Below are 11,818 nucleotides of genomic sequence, written 5' to 3' on the forward strand. Positions count from 1 at the left end.
TGATGAACCAGAAGACTTCAGAGAGGCCTGGAAGGACTAATATGAACTGATTCTGAATGAAAGGAGTAGGACCAGGAGAACTTTGTACACAGCAACAACCACAGTGTGCCAGGAATTTTTCTGGTAGACTTAGTTCTTTACAGCAATCCAAGGACCTAAAAAATTCCCAAGGACTCTTGAGGCAAAATGCCTTCCACAAACAGAGAAAGAGCTATGGAACTGGATCACAGAATGAAGCAGACTATTTTCTGTTGTGTTATGTTTTGTTTTGTTTTCATAGTTTCTCCCATTCATTTTAATTATTCTGTGTAACATGAGTAAGGTGAAAATGCATTTAATAAGAACATATGTGTAGAACCTACATAAGATTGCATACCATCTCAGGGAGGGACAGGGGGAGTGGAAGGGGGAAAAAATCTAAGATATATGGGAGTAATTGTAGAAAACCAGAAACAAATAAGTAATAAAAAAAGGAATAAAAGAAACAAAATTAGTTAAAACTGAGCTTCACAAGTTCCTACTCTAATAAAAATTGAGCTTTACAAATTTCTAACATAATATATAATCACCAGATCAAAAGAACCTCAAAATGTCATCTTATCTGTACCTTTCTTTATCTAGGGGTGCTGAAATAGAAGGACTCCAGAAAATAAACTGCCGTACTTTTAAAAATCTAATAACGAGATTGGTTCTAAGACATTTTTATTCTAATACTTCTTTGGTAATGCATCTCAATGGTCCCATCCACTTTTTAACAAGAATTATTATCAGTGCAATTTGGTCGTGATGTTTATTTTCAAAATGAGAATATGTTAAAAGTCTGCACTACCCATATATATTAAACTCTAAATAATAATCTGAATCTGAAACGTCCCTAAATTGATAAAGTTTCCCAACCTCCTTAAATTAATATAATTCTCTAATGGGATAAATACTGACTTTTGCTGATATATTTGAAACCTCTAAAGCTATCTACAATCTAACTAATCACAACTATCTGAATTTCTTTTGCTATTTTAGTGGATGTAAAAAAAAAATTAACTGTTAAGATCACTTATGTATAATCATCCTTCTTAAGTGCACATATGAGAAGGTTTTAAGTGTTTTAAATGGTTACAAAAGGTATTTTCCCCTAATATATGTTAAAGTAAATATAAACATTTCTTATTTTTCCGTTCTTTTTCATAATTTTTGGACATCCTTGATTCATTAATGTAAATAAAAGGACTTTAAATACTTGGATTAATTCAATATTTCATTATGTGGAGCAAATAAAATTTTGTAATTGCTTCTAGCCACATAAACATCAACTGGTTTGCTATGAAACAAAGTCCTGTCATCACTGGGGAAAAGTTCCAAATATACATTTACTTACATGAAGCAAGATAGTAGTTTCATCACCACATAAACCTTTGAATACTATCATTATTTGACCAATGAAATGTCTTGTTTATGAAAAGATGAAATGTTACAAAATTAATACTCTTATAAAAACCTAATTCATAAAGAAACTTGGGCAGGCATGGCACAGGAAGGTTAAGATTATAGATGACATAAGGCAATATGAAGTAAGAAAACTCAAGAACTTTTTGAGGAACTGTGAGTGTAAATAAGCATATGAAAAACATGTTCTAGAAAATGGATTTGGATTTCAATGAATCAACAATACTCCAACAAGCAAACAAATAACATGGAACTAATAAGTATTTTGCATAGTCATACCTGTAGAAAATTCTTTTCCATACATAGAATGTATAATGTCTGTTGTCTGCCAGGAAATGCTTATGAACATAAGTGAATTTCCAAATGAAAAAATAAGGAGACAGTTAAGTACAACAAATTGTGTCCAATTTCTCCATGCCCAGTGAAGGAAAGCTTTAATTTTTGCAGGGGACAGCAGGTGAAGGAAGGAAAGAGAGAGAGCAAAATCAAAAAAGTAGAATAGCTGAGGAAAAATCATATCAACTTCCTGATTACTCTTATCACCAACAACTATTCCACCATTTAAAACTACAAAAGCAATAAATAAAATTCTTAAAAGGATATAAGGTCATGTTAAAACAATAAGTATACTCAAGTTCCTAATGGACATGACATAATCAAAAAGAAAGAACAATATCTTCTTACATGGTGAAAGTGGTCCTTTGATGGATGGAAGTTTATCTTCCTTATTCTGTAGCTCAGTCTTCCAAACCTCCATTAATTTTTGTAAAATAATATTCCCTTGTTCCTCTGTCGTAACCTGCAAAAAAGTAAAAAGGTAAAAAGAAGTTGCCAACACTGAAGAGCAGATTAACAAATCTGACCATTCCTACGGAGCAAACTACATGTTGAGACCATCCACTTACCCAAGTGGCAGGTTTTACAATTCCAATAGGTATCAGCTATAAACCAGGAAGTATAGTGATCATGGGATCCCACTGGAAGGAACCCCAGAAGAAGCACTGAACCTGTAGTAAACGGAAAACTTCATTGATGTGGGGCTCTTATAGCGCCTGGTTTATGAGAGAGAACAGGAAGCAAGAGACCAGGAAAGTATAGCTTAGGGCTCCTGAAAAATAGTAACCTTCAAGTTCTTCTATCTTCACCCAAATATCAACTGTCTCCAAGCCAAATCCATTTTTCAGGCCAGAAGTCTGTGTCTTAGGTTGACAGACCAGAAATAGGAGATGTGCATGACCAGGTGACTGGAAAACTTGCAAGACAGAAAGCAATAGATCCTTTCATGTAGACAACAATTTACCGAAGTTAGAAAACAGTTTTTTAGAAATATTTTCATCTATGGATGATTTTATAGTTGAAAATAACCTTCTGAAATATTTAATTATAAGAGTTAGAATTGATCATCTGAATTGCCTAGAAACACAGTTTCTGAAAGAGTTCCCTTCAAATTTTGATTATAAAAACTAAGTTGGATTCATAAACCATATTCAATTGAAATAAAAAATGTTAGTCACCTGTTGTTAAAAATTCAAGATGAATTTGCTAAATTATCAAATGACACAGATTTAAAACTTGAGTTTCCTAGAAAAATCATTAAATGAGTTTTGACTTGGGATTAGAACAGAGTTACCAATAATTTCTGAAATATCCCTAAGCATACTTCTGCCATTTTGCTGTATGTATTTATGCAAAGAGTTCACTGTTAAGGACTGTAAAATCAAAATATCAACCAATTCTGGAAAATGTTGATGATGCTCAATGTCCTGCAGTATCAAATATTCAGTCAAGCTTTAATTCTTTATGTAAAAATAAACAAGCAATCCATCTCAGTATGCAAATTTGCTTTCATCTTAAAGAAATTGTACAGTTATATGTATACCAAGGAATTGTTTTGAAAATTTATGATTTACTATTGGTAAATATTTGATTTGTATTCCTGCTTTATAAACCCATATACGTGGGGCTACATAAAAATTTCTTGGATGAACAGGGATCACTAGTGGAAAAAGTTTAAGAAATCTTGTTCTAAAATATGATTCTTTAGTTTGCTTTTATAGTTGAATCTTAAAACACTTGAGAAGATTTAAGGTGCAGACCTAGAAAATGCCTATAATATTGATATTTTCCTAATGAGTTCATGACAAGTATAAAGTGGCATGAAGTTTTTTTTTATTGTTTCTTCTTCATTATTTACGACATGTTCTACTTCTCAATGTGATCCTCTCAGATCTTTTCCATTCACTCTCTTTTCCTCACCAAATAATTATTAGTAATGCACTAAGTATAAGCAATGTTTTCCTTTGTCTACTTACCCATAGATTGTACTAATGGGCTAACTGTTGTATATATCTCAAAACACAATTCACATTAAATTATTAATTCCTAATAAATTATTTTGAATTGTCTTTCATATCTATTCTCTTCAGAACTGATCACATTTCTTAAAAAAAAATAAACCTCTTTTAGGCATTTTACTCAATGTAATTTAAACAAATTCAGTCCCCACTTTGGCTGTTCGTGAGATGCCATGGGTTTATTCTTTCTCATTTTTTCAAGTCTGCTTCCTCTTGAGTGTTTCCTTTCTTCTGTTATGTTTTTGAAGGCTTTTATTCTGATAGTATTATTTGGCTTTCCTATTTTTCATAAATTATTTCTGAAAGAATGTCTAATGTCACCTATTTTTCAAAACTATTTTTCTGAAGTGCTGCAGCTAAGCAATTTGGCATGTGTTTAATTTGTGGTCCTTTAAATGATCATGTTTTCTTCAATTCTCAGAAATTTCAATACTTACCTTTTAATATACCCAAATCAGAGCATCTCTGCGTTTCCAAATTCTAATTTTAAATAATTTAGAGCTGTTGTGCTTCTTTATCATGTGAAGCATGTTTTGATTTGCTAAGTCAGAGACCTCCTGGGAATTGACATTGTTATGTTTTGTTTCTGATAAGGTTACTCAATCATATGCCCTATGTGATTATAATGTATGATTTTCCAAACTTCTATGGAAAACAAATTATTCCTATGAATCACCAGTGTATATTTCATTTCAAATAACAATATCTTGCTCATCAAATGATCATTGATATTTATCACTTTATTTCTAGAAGAAAAATTTGAGGTTCTCAAGTACTTCACTGCCCCATTGTATAAATGAAGAGAAATCAAAGCCTAGAGAAGTGAAAGGAGCTCATCTAGTCTAACATCCATATGAAGTAGGTCCCAGGTTTGACAAATGGTCATCTAATCTACACTTAAAGCTATCTAGTGGGAGAGTTCACTATTTCCAGAGGCAGCCCATTCCATTTTTGGAAAGTTTTGACTCCTAGGAATTTTTTTCTTACTTCAAATTGAAGTTGGCCTCCCACTTCCCACCCACCTATTTGTCTCTCCTTCTACTTAGTCTTCCTTCTTCTACTTTTAGGGACCAATCATTACAACATAACACTTCCTTTACCTGAAGACTGCAATGATATTCACTGCAAATCTTATCCTTGGAGTGTAATAGGCTATCTTAGGAGGCAGGGAGGGAATTTATATAGTGCCTGCTTTGTATCACAGAGTAGAAAGTTATTGGAAAATATTAAAGCACTGCAAGTTATTTCTATTAGTGCCATTTTAAGAAATAAAGGAAATTAAGTTAGTTTGTCACTTCTCTGCTCAAAACTCTTCAATCGACAATATTGTCAGAGTAATATTTATGGACCTTCACAAGCAGATTCTTATTTACATTTTCAGTTTTACTTCATCAAATTTTCCTTGAAATATTCTCAAAATTTTGGTCAAATAAAATACTGTTCTACAGAACCTCATCCACAGAAACATGATATCACAGAATTATAGAATTAGAAGACATCATAGAGGTCATTTGCCCTAACAAATTGATGTAAAGCAATTGATAACTACTTTTTTGGGTAAAGACACTTAACTAGTTCTAAAGCCATCTAACTTTATCATTAGTTAAGCTATCCTCCATTTCCAATGTTCTTTCTCCTAGAACTTGCCAGACAAAAAGAGGAGGAGCATATTAGATTATTCATTCCCATTTAATTCATGTTTAAACAAAGCTGAAACATTGTGAGAAGTGGAGAATCAATGGCCACTTGAATGCTTTTTTCCTAAACAGGGACTCTTATATCCTAAATGGAAACCAATATGGAAACTTAGTTGATTTTATTTCTAACACTTTTTCTTTCCCTTATCAGTTTGTTCACATTTGCATACTGTTCCCAAACTGTCCTTTATGTTTGTAAATGTTGTTCTTGTTCATTGCCAGTGTTAAGCTATATATAATATCTATTTTTATTTATGTATAGATGCCATGTAAGTGTGAATTACAAGACTGCAGGAAAGGAATAATAATGAACTCATTTGCAATGAAGTGGACTCATTATCATGCCAGCTGCTGAAATTTTCCCACCCAGTATTCTTCCAGGCAAAACAGTTCTCAGGGGAGAAGTCGTATGTCTGTTTAAAGGAAATAATCCTATTCTTTAAAAGAAGTCTCTTTAAATCTAATTTTCACTGCTTTAATAATACATGTTATACCATCATTGAATAGCAATACACTTAAAAAAATTTTTTTCCAACACTCACTTTTGTAAGATATTGAGCACCAAATTTTCCCCCATCCCTCCTTCACTTCACCCTTCCTCAAGACAATAAGCATCTGATATAGGTTATATATGTACAATAATTATATTACACATATTGCTACATTGGTCACATTGTGAAAGAAAAATCAGAATAAAAGAGGGAAAATCATGGGAAAGAAAAAGCATAAAGCAAAAAAGAAAGTGAAAATAGTATGCTTCAATCTTCATTCAGACACCATAGTTCTCTCTCTTTCTGAATGTGGATAGCATTTTTCATCATAAGACTTTTGGAATTGTCTTGAATCAACATATAGCTTAGAAGAGCTAAGTCTTTCATAGCTGACCACTGCACAATGTTGCTGTTACTATGTACAATGATATATGCGTTCTACTCACTTTAGTCAATATTCATTCATTCGTATAAGTCCTTCTGGATTTTTCTGAAACCAACCTGCTTATTATTTCTGATACCACAATGGCATTACAATACATTCATATACCACATATACCACAGCTTGTTCAGCCATTCCCCAAGTGTTAGGCTTCCCCTCAGTTTCCAAATTTTGCCACCACAAAAAGTGCTGCTATAAATAATTTTGTACATTGGGCCCTTTTCACTTTTTTATTACTTCTTTGTGATACAGACCTAGTAGTGGCATCCCTAGATCAAAGAGTATGCAGAGCTCTATAGCCCTTTAGGTACAGTACAAAATTGCTCTCCAGAATGGACAGATCAGTTCACAACTACATCAATAATGCATTAGTGTTCTATTTTCCCACATCTCCACCATTTATTATTTGCTTGATTTGTCATATTAACCAATGTGTTAGGTATGGTATGGTACCTCAGAGTTTCTTTTAATTTGTGTTCTCTAATCAATAGTGATTTAGAGCATTTTTTTCATATGATTATAGATAGCTTTGATTTCTTCACCTGAAAACTACCTGTGGATCATTTATTAATTGGGTGGGAAATGTATTCTTACCAATTTGTCTCAGTTCTATGTATATTTGAGAAATGAGGACTTTTTTTTACAAGACCTTTTAAAATTTAATGTAATAAAAATTATCCATTTTGCATTTCATAATATTCTCTATCTCTTCTTTAGTTATAAATTCTTTCCTTCTCCATAGAATTGTCAGGTCATCTATTCATCGCTCTCTTAATTGACTTATGCTACCATCCTTTATGTCTAAATTATGTAACCACTTTGAACTTTTCTTGGAATAGAGTATGAGATGTTGGCCTATGTGTAGTTTTTGCTATATTATTTTCCCATTTTCCCAGAATTTTATGCCAAATAGCAAGTTCTTATCTCAGGAATTGGAGTCATTAGCTTTATCAGAAAGGAGATTATTTTCATGATTTATTATTGCTTTTTGTGTACTTACCCTATTCCACTGAGTCACCAATTTATTTTTTAGCTAGTATCAAATTGTTTTAATGAGCAATACTCCTTTTAAGGGATCTTCAGATTATTATACGTAGATTATTTCTTCTGTTATTGTTACCTTTCTTCTAGTAAAGTGCATATTTGTTAAGAATTTTTTTAAAAAGGAGCTTGAAAAAATATTATGATATAGGTACAAACTGATGAGGTCCCCTATAGATCATCTAAAACATATATAATCAAATAATGCTGCTATTGATTAAAAGGGCTACCAAAGCTCTTTATTTATTACACATATATAGATATATACTATCGTGTGTATATGTACATATATGTGTACCATGAAAATGTGTATATGTGCACATATGCATACATTTGTGACCTCATGGACCATAACAAGTCAATACTGTCCACGTGTTTTTGTTTTCTTTTGTTTTGTTTTGTTTCAGAGTCATTTGCCATTTCTTTTTCCAGTGGTTTAAGGCAAAAAGAGATTATATGACTTGCCCTGGGTCACAAAACTAGTAAGTGTTGATAATGCATTTTTGCATATTGTTAATGTAATTTCATTTCTCAATGGGAAGATCTTTTTCATCCATTAATAGACCCTTGTGACCTGCTTAAGTCACATGGAAGCCTGGGTCCCAAGGAAGTCTGAGTCACCTGGATTTTGTGGTGTGAGTGGCTTGCTGAACAGGTGGAACAGGAAGACTGGAGCAGGAAGAGGTAGAGCTACAACACAGCTGAGAGGAAATTTGGTCAGAACAGTCAGAATATCTGGAGAGAGAGAGAGAAAAAGAGAGAGAGAGAAAAAGAGAGAGAGAGAGAGAGAGAAAGAGAGAGAGAGAGAGAAAGAGAGAGAGAACAGGCTAGTGTGAGGGAGAAAGCTTGTTTGTGATTTGTTTGAGGGAGCTGGTCTGTGACAAACTTAACAGAGGGAAGGCTTGGGGCAGTTGATGCCTTTTGCATTGTTATTGTGTATAGATTTCTTTGACACTATGATGAATTTGGCTTTCTGGTGTTGGGATTTGGCTCTCTGGTATCTGAATAAATATTTTGGTCCTATTATCCATGTGGAGAGTCTATTGTATTGTGTGATTCAGAATTACACCAGAATATTCATGGCTGGTGTAGGCATGGTGAATGTCACCTTGATGCCACAGTGGCTGAGGTCAGGTTTAAACTCAGGTCTTCCAGATGCCAAGGTTAGTGTTTTATCTACTGAGCCAACTAGCTACATACATACATATCCTTTAAAATGTCTCATTGTAGCTGTGAGATAACTTTGGGTTTTCAACTGATATACCAGTAGGGAATAACTACTGGAGGGACCTATCGAGCTAGAAAAAACTTCAAGAATGAGCATAGTGAATGAGCATGATGACATGCCAGCCATCTGAGAATCAGACTGTTTATATGTGCAGTACTAGGTTGATCAAAGTGAAAATCAGTTTTCTTCTATAGCAATTCTCTTAGATGAATGTGTCCTGACATTACATACATTAATAGACTACAATATGTATGCAACAGGGAAAAGATCATTTGTTTTGTTCTTTTTATACATGTCTCTATGAGTGCTGAGCATTTGGAACTCTTTAATGTTACAAAATTAAATAATAATTTTGCACATGTGCTCATGATAACATGTAAATGAATATGCTTATTGTCTTTCTCATTTTCTTTTACTATTTTTGTAATTTGAAATGCTTGGCTTTAGATCAGCATAATGTTTTGTTCTAATTTCTATAGCCTGAAGGAAATACTATTTTTTTTGGTTTCATATTTCCTTTAACTATCATCTAGTTATTAGCATCAACACAAGATGCTAATACATCATATAACAACTCTTTTAATCCAATGTATTCTCTGAAAAATAAAATAACTGCCTACACTAGAAAAGCTTTGTGACTCTAATACAAAAACCTGTTTATAGCGAAATATTTCAGTTGCTCTATTTTCTGTGAATCTTTGATTTGAAGAAAACATTGTCTTCTTATGTATCCCTCCAGCATTTCTTTGTGTTTCCCTACACTTGTGCTCAGCACAGTTACTGCAGGATATCTGTCGAAGCAAGCTCTTTTAATGAAGAAAAGCATTTCAAAACTCTTGCTCTCATCAGATATGCAAAAGGGGTAATATTTTGAAATGTCCCATGACAAGTACAAAAATATGTAGAGGAGGGAGAGTTGAACAACTATTTTTACCTTAATATATACAGTAGTTTGGTTTTTTAGTGTGATTTAATCATAGTGCATTCAGCATCTCGTTATTTGGTGAATAAGCAGACACTATAATAAAAACAAAAATACAAGTTTTCTCCATTAGTTCAAGCTAAATTCCTAAATAGTAATTATAGTTTATATGTCATGGAAAGATTTTGTAAACTGCTTTGTATCCTCATTATTTATGTGTAATGCCTCAACAATAAATTCAACAAGGATTTGATAAGAATTACTATGTACAAAACAAGATATTAGTTTACCCAGAAATAATCCAACACTGCAACAGTTTTATGATTTCATTGATATGGATATACCATCAATTGATAGAGATGGTGATCCATCTATGCCTACACAGCCTATGGGATTTTGATCATATATTCCTATAAATTCACCCCAGACAATCCAGAATTACTGAACTAAAGAGTTGTTCTTGTAAAAAAACATACTTTAATCAAGTTTTCAGCATCAAAGCTGCTTCTATATTGATAATATAACTAGCAAGTACAAATGAAGTTTACAATACATAAATAACTAGCTCTCATTCTGTTTCAGAGAAAATTATAATATTCAACATCAACTGAAGTATATTTCTTAATCACAAACCAGTCATTTTAATGTCCTTACGGAAAACAAAAAATGAATGCATTATTTTTCTCAATGAAACTATTGCTAAGAAGAATCAAAGTAGAACCAATAACTAATTATATGCTTAGAGATCCAAAGTCATGAAAAAATATTTAAACATTTTGTGTGTTACTTGAGTTTCACTAATAATTTTAATGTTGATGGCACAAATCTCACTAATAGATAAACTATGTAATGAACATATATTGACATAATATTTAACAGAGAAAACAAAAACATTTCAGAATTCTTACTCAACAGTATTTGCTGTGGTTATTGCCATATTAAGGAGCATGGAGGAAGAGATGATGATCTAGGAATATTGCTAAGGACAGGCCTCAAACACTGCCAGGTAAAAATGGCTTGAAAACACTATTGTAGGCCAAGATATCAGAGTGAAAGCAGGGACTCCCCTGAGCTCTTCCACAAATTCCTTCAGATGCAGCTAAAAAGAGTATCTGAACAAATTTTAGAGTGGCAGAATCCACTAGGTGATAGAGTGTGGCAGATTTCTAGCCCAGAATAACCAGGAAGGTAGAGGGGAATGATCTGCTACACTGGGATGTAGGAACTCAGAGCACAAGGGCTGAAAAAACTCAAGACTCAGCCACAGCAGAAAGGGAGTGCCCTGGGTAGACTGATTCCCACACCTCTCAGCATAGGATGGAAGTGTGGCAGAGCTAGATGAGAGAGAAGTGCAGGCCCCATGGAACCAGTGGCAGCTATTCCTGGGGCTATCAGACTATAGACTAAATGTTTGAAAGTCACATACTTGAAACAAGATGGTGGAGTATACTGTAAGTGCTTTCACCCTCTCCTTGTTGACCTTGGAAAACACAGAAAATATTGCCCAAGGAGAAATTCTGGAATACTGGGGTCAGCAGAAGGGGTACAGCAGTCTTTTAGCTCAGGAGGCTAGGGAGATTCCAGGAAGGTTCTCTCTTAATGTGGCTGAAGGGAACCAGTGCAGGACCAGAGGCAACTCTGCAAGTCCACTTCAGAAGATCCTGAACATCAAGGGGGTAGAGCTTGTAAGCATCAACAGCAGGACCACAGGCTTGCCTTAGCACATCCAGAGGAATTGAGTAGACACCAGCAAAGATGGGGGCACACCAGCCACTGAGCTTAGTCATGCTCTAGCACAGCCCTAGGGGAGAAGGAATCTTCCAGTGGTGAGACCTTTCCTCCCCTACACCACTTGCTGCAAGTTTCAGTGTAAATCAGAGGGAAACTCAGAAAGACATCACATGGCCTCCGGCTTGGCACACACCAGCCAGCTCAGCACCAGGTAAGATACAACATTATATAGCTTCTAGCTGAAAGAACCAGAGAACACAGCACACAAAGCCAGAAACCAGGCCCTAGCTTCCAGCACAAGAAATGTGGGACAGAATCCCTTGTGCCCCATAAATAGATGCTCTTTAAAATCCAGGAAAAAGGCAATCACCATGAGCAAGAAGCAAATTAAAAAAGTAAAAGACTATAGAATCTTATTAGAGGGACAGGGAAGATAAAATTATGAATTCAGAAGAGGTAAATATTGACC

At 34.0% G+C, this 11,818-nt stretch overlaps 1 pseudogene; it reads right to left on the reverse strand.

Annotated features, from left to right (window-relative positions):
• Nucleotides 1-1,397: 1,397 nt before the first annotated feature.
• Nucleotides 1,398-11,405, reverse strand: LOC140502443 (dol-P-Glc:Glc(2)Man(9)GlcNAc(2)-PP-Dol alpha-1,2-glucosyltransferase-like; annotated as a pseudogene).
• Nucleotides 11,406-11,818: the final 413 nt, after the last annotated feature.

Source organism: Notamacropus eugenii, chromosome 4, assembly GCF_028372415.1.
Source record: "Notamacropus eugenii isolate mMacEug1 chromosome 4, mMacEug1.pri_v2, whole genome shotgun sequence".
Classification (NCBI taxonomy): Eukaryota; Metazoa; Chordata; class Mammalia; order Diprotodontia; family Macropodidae; genus Notamacropus; species Notamacropus eugenii.